Raw genomic sequence first — 15,196 nt, 5'->3', positions numbered from 1 at the left:
ATTTACCTATACCTATTTTGCTTTAGTTTATGTTTATACCTGTTATCGTGTACATGTTTTGACAAATAAATAAAATAAAAATATTTCCTTCAAAAAATAATTTTAGGGGGAAATAATTCCCCATTCTATCCCTTTTTTTGTATGTTGGTCTTGTATATATGTATATTTTGTCTGTTGGTTTGTTTTAAATTCAATAAAAATATTTTTTTTAAAAAAACAAATAAAATTAGGGCTCAGGACATATCTAATCTTGGTAAGCTAAGTAGCATCACATTTGACTGTTTCACTAGGCTCACTTGCAAAGGTCAGTTGCTAGAAGTGAAAAACGATGTGACAGCATTTATACAGTGAAACCACCTTGCAAACGCCTTAGAAATGGGACAAGAGCGTTTTTCTGCTGCTATCAAGAGATGGCTGTCAGATATGCAACATCTGTGCCTGAAACGTCATAATAGAGGAGTTAAAACCATCGAGTACTGAATTGCTAGAGAAGAAACGCAGAGGAACTTCCTCTTCTGGAAGAGACGTTGGAGGAAGGTGTCCTGTAGAGCGGCTCTTGTGCTCTTTCGAGGATCGAAGCGGCAGTTGGAAGGTGACTTGAGGGCAGATGGGAAGAGAGTCCGGGAGCAAGTCGGGCTGTTTGTTTTTCCTCCACGGCCTGGAAGCAGACAAACAACTGGGCTGAAGCGTGTCAGCTTCTGCTGCTGCTGCAGGTTCCCCTCCTGCCCATATTTAAACCCACTGGTGCTGCACGTTGTGAAACTGGTGGCTGCAATTTTCTGCTGGTGGGAAGACTGAAAAAAGTCTCTTTCAAGTTAAGGTTGATTCTTTGGGAATGGCTTCCCTGCAGAGGTTGTGGTGCTCCATCACGGGGGGGGGTTTCTGACAGAGCTGGAAAGGACCTTGCAAGCCTTTTTTTTAATTCGGACACCCTTCTCAAGCAGGAGACCCAATATCATTTCAGACAATTGGTTAATTGTTCTCAGTATCAGGAAAATTCTCCTAAATTGTAGGCTGCTCCTTCTGGTGGATTGCAAAATAAATTGACTCCCTTCTTCTTGACCCCTCAACAATTGGAACATTGCTATCACGTCACCCCTAGACCTTTCACTAAAGTAGACATACTCCATTCCTGTAATCCTTCTTCATATGTTTTAGCTTTCAGCCCCCTATTGTCTTCTCTGCCCTCTTTATAGTGTCTCTAAACTTTTTTTAAAAAAAAAATATGGCAATGAAAACTAGTTGCAGTAATCCAAGTGTGATTTTACCAAAGCATTAAACTAACACTTCACATATGATCTTCATTCTAGCCCTCTGTTAAGGTAGCCTAGGATTGCGTTAGCTTTTGTGGCTTCTGCATTACACTGTTGGCTCCTTTTAGTTGATTGTTCATTAAGTAGGACTTCAAGATCCTACCACAGTGCTATTGAATTACTGCTATTGAGCTAGTTCTGTACCTTGCCATTCGGTTTTTAATTGGCTAAGTGTACAACCTATTTTTCCCCTCTATTTAATTTCCTTTTGTTGGATAGGCCCAGTGTTCAAATCTATAGAAATTCTTTTGTATCTTGAGTTTTTCTTAAGGGGTGTTGGCTATTCCTGTCAGCTTAGTGTTGTCTGCAAATTTGATGAGTTCCCCTTCTAGTCATTCACTGAAATTGTTTATGAAGATATTGAAGAATATTGGGACTAAGATCGAACCTTGGAGTACTTCACTGCTTACTTTCCTCTTTATTTGTTTGTTTATTTGTTTATTATTTAATTTGACTTCTATGCCGCCCAATCCCGAAGGAGTCAGGGCGGTTTACCATAATATAAAATACAAAATCAAAAGAAGCAAAAAAATTACAAACTCAAAAACCCTAATTAAAACGCATACACTTGACCGTCTGGCAAAGCCAGGTCATTGTGGCCTTATGGAAAGCCAGTAGGATGGGAGCAGTACGGACATGGGGGGGGGGGAGTTAATTCCATAGAGCCTGGGCGGCAACAGAGAAGGCCCTCCACAGTGGCCCTGTCAACCTGCATCGCTTAGTTGACATGCCTGGAGGAGGCCAACTCTAATTGGCCTCTGGGAGATATGCGGCAAGAGACAGTCTCGTGGATAGTCTGGCCCTGAGACATATAGGGCATTATAGGTAATAACCAACACCTTGAACACCAAAGGTGTTAGATGAAGGTGGTGCATGAATATTGCCTATCTGGACTTCAGCAAAGCCTTTGATACGGTTCCACATAATGAGCTGATAGATAAATTAGTGAAGATTGGATTTAATCCCTGGATAGTTCAGTGGATTTGCAGCTGGCTGAAGCATAGACATCAGAGAGTTATTGTTAATGGTGAGCAGAGACAGGTTACAAGCGGTGTGCCACAAGGATTTGTTCTGGGTCCTATTCTTTTTAATATGTTTGTGAGTGACATGGGGGAAGGTTTCGTAGGGGAGGTTTGCCTATTTGCTGATGACTCTAAAGTGTGCAATAGGGTTGATATTCCTGGAGGCTTCTGTAATATGGTAAATGATTTAGCTTTACTAGATAAATGGGCAAAGCAATGGAAACTGCAGTTTAATGTTTCCAAATGTAAAATAATGCACTTGGGGAAAATGAATCCTCAATCTGAGTATTGTATGGGCAGTTCTGTGTTAGCAAAAACTTCAGAAGAGAAGGATTTAGGGGTAGTGATTTCTGACAGTCTCAAAATGGGTGAACAGTGCAGTCAGGCGGTAGGGAAAGCAAGTAGGATGCTTGGTTGCATAGCTAGAGGTATAAGAAGCAGGAAGAGGGAGATTATGATCCCGCTATATAGAGTGCTGGTGAGACCACATTTGGAATACTGTGTTCAGTTCTGGAGACTTCACCTACAAAAAGATATTGACAAAATTGAACGGGTCCAAAGACGGGCTACAAGAATGGTGGAAGGTCTTAAACATAAAACGTATCGGGAAAGACTTAATGAACTCAATCTGTATAGTCTGGAGGACAGAAGGAAAAGGGGGGACATGATCGAAACATTTAAATATGTTAAAGGGTTAAATAAGGTCCAGGAGGGAAGTGTTTTAATAGGAAAGTGAACACAAGAACAAGGGGACACAATCTGAAGTTAGTTGGGGGAAAGATCAAAAGCAACGTGAGAAAATATTATTTCACTGTAAGAGTAGTAGATCCTTGGAACAAACTTCCAGCAGACATGGTTGATAAATCCACAGTAACAGAATGTAAACATGCCTGGGATAAACATATATCCATCCTAAGATAAAATACAGAAAATTATTATTATTATTATTATTATTATTATTATTATTATTATTATTAACTGCATACCCAGCTACTTTTGCCACTGAGCTTGGCTAGAAATTTGGCTGTCAGCGCTTCCTCAGGCAGCCCTCAAAAGTTTCTTTCCCCTACCTCCAGAGGTGGGTCAGTGGACGCAACACCAGGAACGTGATGGAGCTACACATCCAGGGATGGGCTACTGCCCGAATGGGGGGAAACGCAGTGGGGTAGCAAAAATGGAGCTCCACCCCAGAGCACCCAATTTGCACTGAAGGATGTTGAAATAAAATGCAGGGCATCCTTACCGGTACTGGAGTCTAGCAGCTCTGTGTGTCTGTCGGCTGGTCTCTTTAGGGGAAAAAAAATATACAGCTTGAAAATACAGAAACTCTTCTCGTGAGGGCAAGGAATTAACAACTTCTCGCAGTGAGAAGAGTTTCTGTACCATGCAAGGTTTTTTTCTGTAAAGAGACCAGCTGAGAGACACACAGAGCTGCCAAACTCCAGTACCGTTAAGACACCTGTCTCTCACCCCACCCCTGCGCTGCTCTGTTCCGCCCTCCCTGCCACCCCCAAATTGGGTCCCACCACAAGACGGGCCCTTGTCTTACTTTCGGGGAAGCACAGTATCTACAATTATATAATCTATCCCCAGCACTTCAATATATATTTGATGATAGTCCTTTGCATTGCTAAGAATGCTTGATTGACCCAATTAACCCCTGCTGTTCTGTTCGGGTCGTATGTGACCCGAAGCCAAGTTTGAGTCCCTGTAAAAAATTTCCCCTGCATATCTGAAACTTGAAATTTCATGACTTTTCATCATTTCAGGGGTTCTCTCTATGAGAATTTTTTTTTGGGGGGGTGTTCTTTCTTGCTGAAAAACAAAAAGTCACACTTCTTCTGTTCCCAGGTCACCCTGACCCAGACTGAAAACTTTTCATTTGAAGTGCTTATGTTTGGTCAATTTGAAAACTTTTTTCACTTGGAAGGTAGTCTGAACATTTCTGCACACAATGATATGAAAATTGAAATGAAAAAAAGTAATTCTTATTGGTTTATTTTGCTGATAGAATGCATGCCCCCCCGTTTTTGTGAAATATTTTTCAATTTATGGATAGTTTTGCTTGCAAAATGTGTTCAATTTTACTAAAGTTGGTGTGGGATTGGTAGTTTGAACATTTCTGAATATAAGAAAAATATAAATGAACTGAAAGAAATGCTTCTTATTGGTTGTTTACAATCATAAATAAGCCCTCCCCCCCCTTGGCTGCTTGCAAACATTTTCACTTTATATTTACGAATCCGAAATATTTTTAATATCTTATGCATTCATTTACTCATTTTAACATGGCTGATCATCATAACAATATTTGTGGGGGTAGGGGGGGATTTTTTTCTGGGGGGAAAAAAAGTCACGTTTACTCTTTTCAGGTCATATAGACCCGGACCAAAATGATTTTTTTTAGGTACTTGAATTTGGTCTTTTTGAAAACTTTTTTACTGGAAAACTAGTTTGAACATTTATGAACATAATGGTATGAAAGTTGAACTGAAAAAATTGAGGCTTATATTTTTATTTTGATCAAAAAGCCCCTCCCCCATTGTCAATTAATTTTTTTTGTCAATTTATATTTTTTTAGGCTACAAATCTCTAAGGAATATTCCCCCAAAAGTTTTGATATACTAAATTGAACAATCCTAAACCTAAGAAAAATAGAAATGAACTGAAAAAATGATTCTTATTGATTTATTTTTGCCACAAAAGGGCCACCCCCCTCTCAGGCCTTGCTGTGTGCCATTATTTTCACTTTTTATATATATTTGGCTAGAAATATTTGGAATATCCTTTGAAAAGCAAGCATATTGTAGCCAGACAACTAATGGTATGAAAGAAATCCATTTTACTAAAACCAAGTATGTAAGTTTGAAATTAACAGCATAATTTTTATATCAATTGAAATAGGCCGGGAAAGACTTTTATTTGCAAAATAAATGAATATGCATAAATTTTTCCAGTTCAAGTTTCATATCATTATGTTCAGAAATGTTCAAGCTACCAGTCCCACACCAATTTAGTAAAATGCAATGCATTTTGCAGGCAAAATTATCAATAAACCTAAAATAAATTTATAAAAACGGTGGGGGGAGGCACATTTATGTGCAAAATAAACCAATAAGCATTAATTTATTCAGTTCAATTTTCATTCCATTGTGTGCAGAAATGTTCAAACTTGTTTCCAGGTGAAAAAAGCTTTCAAAAAGACCAAATATAAGTACCTAAATGATCAATTTGCAGTCCGGGTCAAATAGACCCGGGAACATAAGATATGGGGTTTTTTTTGAACTGAACAGCAGGGTTCTATGAATCATAAATAATGTAAGCAATTAGTATTAGGGTATATTTGCTTCTTCATTGTAATATATACAGTGGTACCTCGAGATACGAGTTTAATTCGTTCCGGACCTGGGCTCTTAAGTCGAGCAGCTCTTATCTCGAACGACTTTTCCCCATAGGAATTAATGTAAATAATTTTAATTGGTTCCAGCCCTCAAAAAACTCACAAAGTTAGTCTAAATTATGCAGAAAGACATGTTTTTAATGAAGAAATGTACATGTACATATAAATGAATAATGAAGTTTCTTTCACTTAACTTGTAAACTTTCTTAAACTTTTAAATTTACATATGTTCAACTTCTCTGCCACCCAATCCTGTAGAACAGAGGTCCCCAACCCTTTTTGCACCAGGGACCAGCTTTAAGCGATCAAGAGAGGAATGGGTGAATGAATGGACAGAGGGTGGGAAGGAAGGAAAGAGGGAAGGGACAGGAACAGAGGAAGGAAGCAAGGAAACTTATGAAAGGGGAGAGTAAGAGAGGAATGAGTGAAGGGAGGGAGGGAGGGAAGAAGGTGGGAAGGAGAAAGAAAAGAAGAAATAGAGGAAGGGAAGGTAAAAGAGAGAAAGAAAAAGAGAAAGAAAGAAAGAAAGAAAGAAAGAAAGAAAGAAAGGGGGAAGGGACAGGAACAGAGGAAGGAAGCAAGGAAACTTATGAAAGGGGAGAGTAAGAGAGGAATGAGTGAAGGGAGGGAGGGAGGGAAGAAGGTGGGAAGGAGAAAGAAAAGAAGAAATAGAGGAAGGGAAGGTAAAAGAGAAAGAAAAAGAGCAAGAAAGAAAGAAAGAAAGGGGGAAGGGACAGGAACAGAGGAAGGAAGCAAGGAAACTTATGAAAGGGGATAGTAAGAGAGGAATGAGTGAAGGGAGGGAGGGAGGGAAGAAGGTGGGAAGGAGAAAGAAAAGAAGAAATAGAGGAAGGGAAGGTAAAAGAGAGAAAGAAAAAGAGCAAGAAAGAAAGAAAGGCAACTTCAAAGAAAGGCTCACTGAGCATCTCTCACTCTCTCTCTCTTTCTATCCCTCTCTCTCTCCCCCCCCCTCTCTCTTTCTCTTTCTCTCCCCCTCCTGGACTCCCGGATCGCTTGCTTCTCCGGCCAGCAAGCCGGCTGCCCGGAAAAGCATCGCGCCTTTTCAATGCCCTTCCCTGTGCTTCGGAAGCCGCCGAACACCGTCAGAGGGGCGCGTCAGCGGCTTCCGAAGCACAGGGAAGGGCTTAAGCCGCCGCCTTTTCCCTTCCCCGTGGGAGCAAACATGCTTTGCACCTTCCTAACTCCCTCCCCCCCAGCCAAACCCCCAAAGCATGTTTGCTGCCACACGATTTAGCCAGGACAGGAGCGAAGTAACGTGGAGGATTGGGGAGCTGAAACCGGGCGGTTTCAGCTTTCCAATCCTTCACGTTACTTCGCCGCTAAATCGTGTGGCAGCGAACATGCTTTGGGGGTTTGGCTGGGGGGGAGAAGTAGCACCTTCCTAACTCCCTCCCCCCCAGCCAAACCCCCAAAGTATGTTTGCTGCCACACGATTTAGCCAGGACAGGAGCGAAGTAACGTGGAGGATTGGGGAGCTGAAACCGGGCGGTTTCAGCTTTCCAATCCTTCACATTACTTCGCCGCTAACTCCTGAGGCGCGGAAGTTCGCCTTTGGCATTTGGCTTCAGAAGCGGCGCGGCTGTTTTAAAAGGTCGCTGCCGGCCTGGGGGCCTTTCCAGAACCTCCCCAACCCCCAACCCGGGTTCGGTGGGGGGCTAGGAAGCCCCCCAGGCCGGCAGCGACCTTTTAAAACAGCCGCGCCGCTTCCGAGCTAACTCCTGAGGCGCGGAAGTTCGCCTTTGGCGTTTGGCTTCAGAAGCGGCGCGGCTGTTTTAAAAGGTCGCTGCCGGCCTGGGGGGCTTTCCAGAACCCCCCCAACCCCCAACCTGGGTTCGGTGGGGGGCTAGGAAGCCCCCCAGGCCGGCAGCGACCTTTTAAAACAGCCACGCCGCTTCCGAGCTAACTCCTGAGGTGCGGAAGTTCGCCTTTAGCGTTTGGCTTCAGAAGCGGCGCGGCTGTTTTAAAAGGTCGCTGCCGGCCTGGGGGGCTTTCCAGAACCCCCCCAACCCCCAACCCGGGTTCGGTGGGGGGCTAGGAAGCCCCCCAGCCCGGCAGCGACCTTTTAAAACAGCCGCGCCGCTTCCGAGCTAACTCCTGAGGCGCGGAAGTTCGCCTTTGGCGTTTGGCTTCAGAAGCGGCGCGGCTTCCTATCTCCCTGCTAGCCCACTCGGAATGTGAAATTCAAAACAGCGTTCGGATCCCCCCACCCCCAGCCGAAGCCAAGGACCCCAAGAGTGGGGCGGCAGGGGAGGCGACCGCCTCTCCACTCACCAAGTGCCGGGATACGAGCTGAGAAGAGCCGGGCTGGCTTACTTTCCTTCCTTTCCGCGCTGATGCAGAGCCACTCGAACAAAGCATCACGCCCCCCTGACGCATTTGGCGGCAAAAGAGCCCAGCGTCGCTTCGGAAGCCGCCGAAAGCGTCAGAGGGGCGTGACGCTTTGTTCGGGTGGCTCTGCATCAGCGCGGGAAGGAAGGAAAGTAAGCCAGCCCGGCTCTTCTCGGCTCGTATCGCGGATTTGAGCTCGGGAGACGAACAAAAATGTCTCTCCCCTCCCAGCTCTTATCTCGAGTAGCTCGTAAGTAGAGCAGCTCGTATGTCGGGGTTCCACTGTACTTTTTCCCACACATCATCTCTATTTTATAAACAATTAAAGTTCTACTTTTCTTTGAATCTCAGAGACAAAGAGGATGGCAATAAGAACACTTGGGACAATTGTAAATAACAAGCAACATTGAAAAGGAAAGAAAATCAAGCAAAAAAAAAAATCAAAATATTTTCCATTTCTTTCAGAAAACCATACAATTCTCTTCCAGCAGCTGTTAGAGAAGAGAGAGAAAAGCAAACAGGAATGCAGGCGTCTCCTTGGGAGGAAGAAAATGACTTGAATGAAAGCATCACTAAACAAGGCTCGCAAACAAGAGAAAACATTTAAATGTACTGACATTTAAATTCTGTCACAATTTCAGTCATGAAACACCAGAGTGTTCCTACAGGAGAGAAACCCTTTGAATGTCCTGAATGTGGAAAAGGTTTTAGTGGTAAATCCAACCTGGTACAACACCAGAGGACTCACACAGGAGAGAAACCCTTTGAATGTCCTGAGTGTGGGAAAAGTTTTAGTCAGAATTCCAGCCTGGTGCAACACCAGAGGACTCACACAGGAGAGAAGCCCTTTGAATGTCCTGACTGTGGGAAATGTTTCAGTCAGAATTCCAACCTTGTGCAACACCAGAGGACTCACACAGGAGAGAAACCCCTTGAATGTCCTGACTGTGGGAAATGTTTTAGACATAATTCCAACCTGGTGCAACACCAGAGGATTCATACAGGAGAGAAACCCTTTGAATGTCCTGACTGTGGGAAAAGTTTTAGACATAATTCCACCCTCGTTACACACCAGAGGATTCACACAGGCGAGAAACCCTTTGAATGTCCTGACTGTGAGAAAAGTTTTAGTCAGAATTCTGACCTGGTGAAACACCAGAGGACTCACACAGGAGAGAAACCCTTTGAATGCCCTGACTGTGGGAAAGGTTTTAGTCAGAATTCTGACCTGGTGAAACACAAGAGGACTCACACAGGAGAGAAACCCTTTGAATGCCCTGACTGTGGGAAAAGTTTTAATAATAATTCCCATCTCGTGATACACCAGAGGACTCACACAGGAGAGCAACCCTTTGAATGTACTGACTGTGGGAAAGGTTTTAGTCATAGTTCCAGCCTGGTGAGACACCAAAGGACTCACACAGGAGAGAAACCCTTTGAATGTCCTGACTGTGGGAAAAGTTTTAGTCAGAATTCCCACCTGGTGAGTCATCAAAGGACTCATACAGGAGATAAACCCTTCGAATGTCCTGATTGTGGTAAGGGTTTCAGTCGTAATTCCCATCTCGTGATACACCAGAGGACTCACACAGGGGAGAAACACTTTTAATGTCCTGACTGTGGGAAAAGTTTTAGTCGTAATTACAGCCTAGTGGAACACCAGAGGACTCACACTGGAGAGAAACCCTTTGAATGTCCTGACTGTGAGAAAAGTTTTAGTGATAATTCCAGCCTCGTGAGACACCAGAGGACTCACACAGGAGAGAAACACTTTTAATGTCCTGATTGTTGAAAAGCTTTTAGTCATAATTCCAGCCTGGTGAAACACCAGAGGACTCATACAGGAGAGAATGAACCTCCTCATTGTGGGAAAGGTTTCAGTCATAATTCACATGTCTTGACACACCAGAGATGTTAAAAAAATTATGAAGGGATTAAAAATTATCTCCTGGAAACTACTGGTGAAAAGAAAGTGGAAATGAAGTTGGCATATAAAGATTATACAGAATACATAATGAGGGGGAAAGAAGATGAAGAAAAAGAAAACCAGGGATGAAAAGGAAACAGAAAACAAAGAACAGACTGATAACAACATTGGAATTTATAGCGACAAGAAAAACGAAAAGAGAATTGAAAATAATAAACAGACTGATGATTACACTGGCATTTACAGTGATATGAAAAGAGCAAGAGGGGATAATTGAGTTCAGTGGAAGCAATGTAAAAATAAGAGGGGTAATAGGGAGAAGAAATTAGGAAAAGGTAAGTATAGATCAGTGTTTCCCAACCTTTTTTGAGCCACGGCACATTATTCATATTTTCAAAATCCTGGGGAACACTGAACGGGGGGACGGGGGGTGCGCGGGGGGGCTAAAGAAAAGTTTGGACAAAAAAAATATCTCTTCCTCCATTTCACTCTATTTCTCCCTCCCTCTTTCTCTCCCTTCCCTTCTTTCTCTCTCTCCATCCCTCTTTCTTTCTTCCTCTCTTTTTTGCTCTCTTTCTCTCTCCCTCCTTCCCTCCCTCTATGTCTTTCTCTCACCCTTGCTCTCTCTCTGCCTCTCTTGCTATCTCTCATTCTCTTTCTTTCTCTTTCTCTCTCTCTCTTTCTCTGTCTCTGTCTCTCTTGCTATCTCTCTCTCTCTCTTTCTCTGTCTCTCTTGCTATCTCTCTCTCTCTCTCTCTCTCTGTCTCTCTTTCTCTCTCTTGCTATCTCTCTTTCTCTTTCTGTGTCTCTTGCTATCTGTCTTTCTCGCTCTCTATCTTTCTCTCTTTCTCTGTCTCTCTCTGTGTCTCTCTTGCTATCTCTTTCTTTCTCTCTCTCTCTCGCTATCTCTTTCTTTTTCTCTCTCTTGCTATGTCTCTCTCTCTCTCGGGCGGGGTGGGCGCGGGGGGGCTAAAGAAAAGTTTGGACAAAAAATATCTCTTCCTCCATTTCACTCTATTTCTCCCTCCCTCTTTCCTCCCTCCCTCTTTCCTTTCTATCTCTCCCTCCCTCTTTCCTCCCTCCCTCTTTCCTTTCTATCTATTTTCTTTCTATCTCTCCCTCCCTCTTTCCTCCCTCCCTCTTTCCTTTCTATCTCTCCCTCCCTCTTTCCTTTCTATCTATTTTCTTTCTATCTCTCCCTCCCTCTTTCCTTTCTATCCTTCTCTCCGTCCCTCAGCGGCGGCAAAGAAGAAGGAAGGCAGGCTGCAGAGGGCACCGAGGACAAGAGCGCTCGCTCGCTCCCTCGCCCTCTGACTTCCCTCCCACGCTGCTGAAGGGACGAGCGTGGGCACGAGCGCGCGCGTGGGCCCGCTGCAAGAAGTTTTTGTTTGTTTGTTTTTTTCCTTCCCCCCGCCTCACGGGAGAGAGAGAGAAAGAAAGAGCGCAGCCAGGGAAAGCGGCCTCGAGCCGAGTGCGAACTGCACCATGCGGCAAAGGACTCCTTGTCAACCAAAAAGGGGGTGGGGGTGGTGAAGGCAAAGCCTGGGAGGCGGGGAAGGGAAGAGCGGGAGACCCCCAGACAGAACGGCTGAGGGGAAGGAAAGACGGAAGGAGGGAGGGATTGAGAAGCAAAGCCAGGGAGAGCTGAGAGAAAAGGGGAGCGGCGCGCGTGCGAGAGGGGCGGGGCGGGCATGCCCGAAACGGACGGAGAAAGCCCTCTCTTGCAGCGAAACCGCTCCCAGTCAAGGGGCTGCGAGAGAGGGCATTCTCCGTCTGTTTCAGGAAAGCCCGCACCGGCACCGGCAGCGCCCCGCCCAGCTGGAGCTTCCCTAGGAGCTCCGCGGTATAGAGGAAGGAAGAAATTATATAGAAGGAAGGAAAGAAATTTGGAAGGAAAGGAATTATTGGTATAGCAACAAGAGAAAGAAAAAGTTAAGAGAAGAAGTGGGGAAAGGGAAAATATATAAGTAATGGAATTTGGGACAGCTCAAAAGAGAATGGATGATTGAGGAAATTAAGAGCAGTAAAACAAAATCAATTTGAGCATGCGAACAAACCTGGTAGAGTGGTTATCCTATAAATTGAGGAAAGAAAGGGGAAAAAATCTGATCCAACAATTAACAAATAAGAATGAAATAACACATTATCAATTAGAAAAAAAGAAAGAGATAGCACTAGAATATTATAAAGAATTATATAATATAGATATTATTAAAGAAGAAGATATATTAACTTACTTGGAGACATGTAAAATTAAATTTATAAGTAAAGAAGATAAAGAAATGTTGAATAAAGAAATAACTAAAGAAGAACTAGAAAAAATAATTATGAAACAGAATAACAATAAAACACCAGGTCCAGATGGGCTCCCAATTGAATTTTATAAAGCAATGTTCCACATAATGGGAGAATTATTATTAGAAATTTACAACAATATGTTAAAAATGGTGAATGGCCGCCATCATGGCAAGAAGCCAATATAACATTGATACACAAAGAAGAAACAGATGCAAACTATATTAAAAATTACAGACCAATATATCTACTAAGCGTAGATTATAAAATATACAGTGATCCCTCGATTTTCGTGGGGGTTACGTTCCAAGACCACCCGCGAAAATCGATTTTCTGCGATGTAGCGGCGTGGAAGTAAAAACACCATCTGCGCATGCGTGCAGTTTTTCCATGGCCGCGCAAGGGCTTGCAGGTGGAGGCGAGGAGCGACGAAAGTTCGGAGGCTGGCAATGGTTGTTTTTAATGTCGGCCACCCCCCCAGCGCCTCCGGCCTCCTCGCTGCTGCCCCCGCCCGCCCGATTCACCCCTCTCACCAGCTTTCTTGGGGCACGAGTCCTCCTGCAGCAGCGCTGGCGGCAACGGCTTCTCGGCTTTTAGAATGCCCGCCTCCTTCCTTCCTTCCTTCCTTCCCTCCTTCCTTCCTTCCCTCCCTCCTTCCTTCCTTCCCTCCCTCCCTCCTTCCTTCCCTCCTTCCTTCCCTCCTTCCTTCCCTCCTTCCTTCCCTCCTTCCTTCCCTCCTTCCCTCCCTCCCTCCCTCCTTTCTTAAAAAGCACTTAAATAATGACAGAATAAAAAACCCCACCCCTCACCTGTGTTTGAATTTCATTCACTCAGTCATTCATTCATTCTTCTGTATGCCACTCAGTCCCAACACTTTTAACCCATAAATTACCATTTACCATCCCCTTAATTACCATTTCCCCTTCCCATTACCTCTACCTGTACCTGTACACATTGAATAAGACACTTAAGTTATAAATGATAACAATATTTATTTATTCGCTAATGGGAAGAATCAACACCATAAAAACCAGTATATACTCCCAAGATGGCTGGGGGTCTTCAGAGTCATCAGCACCTTCACCAGCACCTGCATCTGCAGAGAATGACAGGAAAGGGAGAGAGAAGTCACTTGAATGAAAGCATACAGTACTGTATGGTAAATGCCCACCTCCTTCCTTCCTTCCTTCCCTCCCTCCCTCCCTCCTTCCCTCCTTCCTTCCCTCCCCCCTCCTTCCTTCCCTCCTTCCTTCATTCCCTCCCTCCTTCCTCCCTTCCCTCCTTCCTTCCCTCCTTCCTTCCTTCCCTCCCTCCTTCCTTTCTTAAAAAGCACTTAAATAATGACAGAATAAAAAACCCCAGCCCTCACCTGCGTTTCCCTCATCTGCATCGCCTCCTTCTGTGTTTGCAAGACGGTTGTACAGTTGCTGTGCCTTTGTCCGTATGGTGCTGGTATCCAACGCAATGCTCTTTTTGCGGCAGTCTTGTACCCACACGGACAAAGCAGCTTCCATCTTCATAAGGCGTTTGTTTCTAGGCGTCACCATTCTTTTTGCAGCCTTGTTGAATGTCATCAGAGAAGTTTGCCTTATCTTCTTTTCGTCTTTCCGAATGTATCGCACACTCGATTCGTTGATCCCATAATGCCGACCAACATCTGCATAAGAGCGTCCCACTTTCAGCATGTCCAAAAGTTCAATTTTCTCCTTAATTGTCAGCATCTTCCTGCTCTTTTTAGCGTCGCCGCCTCCACTCCGCGTGCAACGTTTAGGAGCCATCTTCCAACAAGTCTTAACAAGTTCCAAAAGTTCCAAACCACGCGGGGCAAACAACACTGATTGGCCGAGATTTCTGTCCACCAGCAGTCGGGCAAAATTTTTGCTTTTTTTTTTGCGATGGCAAAGCTGATTGGCCGAGATTTCAGCCACTCAGCAATGGCAGACGTTAGTTTGGTGATGACGTATGACGTCATCGGGCGGGAAAAACCGTGGTGTAGAAAAAAAACGCGGACTATTTTTAAATTATTTTTTGAAAAACCATGGTATAGCGTTTCGCGAAAATCGAGACCGCAAAAATCGAGGGATCACTGTAATAACATATGAAGACCTCTTAAATACTAAGGGAGGTATAAAAACTAGGGAAAGACTTAAGAATGAAGTTATAGAAATAGATTGGTTGCCATACTACCAAATACAAAGTAGATATAAAAAAGATCTAGTAGAATTCGGAATATGTAAAAAACCAAATGAAATAGATAAAATTCTAACAGGCCCAGATAAAAAATTCATTACTAAAATGTATAACTTTCTATTAAATTACGAAAATATAGAAGAAATAGTCAAACAAAATATGATAGCGTGGATGACTAATTTTGGCTATACTATCCAATTGGAAGACTGGGAAAAATTATGGAAAGTAAATTATAAAATGACTCTATCTATACCCTATAAAGAAAATTTATATAAAATGTTTTTCCGATGGCACTACGCTCCAGCACGTTTAGCTAAAATAAATGCGAATATAAGTAACAAATGCTGGAAGTGATAAAAAGGTGCAGGAACATATTATCATATTTGGTGGCTATGTTCGGAAGCAAGAAAATTTTGGATCAAAATTCAGACCTGGCTAGAAGAAATATTGGATTACAAATTAGAGACGAAACCAGAAATGTATTTATTAGGAATAATTAGAGGCCAACACAGTAAAGAAAATTATTATTTAATAAATCATATACAGTAATACCTCATCTTACGAACCTAATTGGTTCCCGGGAAAGGTTCATAAGATGAAAAGTTTGTAAGACGAAACATTGTTTCCCATAGGAAACAATGTAAAATCAATTAATCCGTACAACAAAAAACCCCCCGCAAAAAACGCCGCCACCCGGCTG

General features: G+C 43.4%; 1 pseudogene; it reads left to right on the top strand.

Moving 5' to 3' along the window:
* The first annotated feature begins 508 nt into the window (after positions 1–508).
* Positions 509–15,196, top strand: part of LOC139163076 (zinc finger protein 850-like) — a 46,446-nt pseudogene continuing 31,758 nt past the window's right edge.

Source organism: Erythrolamprus reginae, chromosome 2 (assembly GCF_031021105.1).
Source record: "Erythrolamprus reginae isolate rEryReg1 chromosome 2, rEryReg1.hap1, whole genome shotgun sequence".
NCBI lineage: Eukaryota > Metazoa > Chordata > Lepidosauria > Squamata > Dipsadidae > Erythrolamprus > Erythrolamprus reginae.
This window is presented reverse-complemented; position numbering and strand designations above follow the sequence as displayed.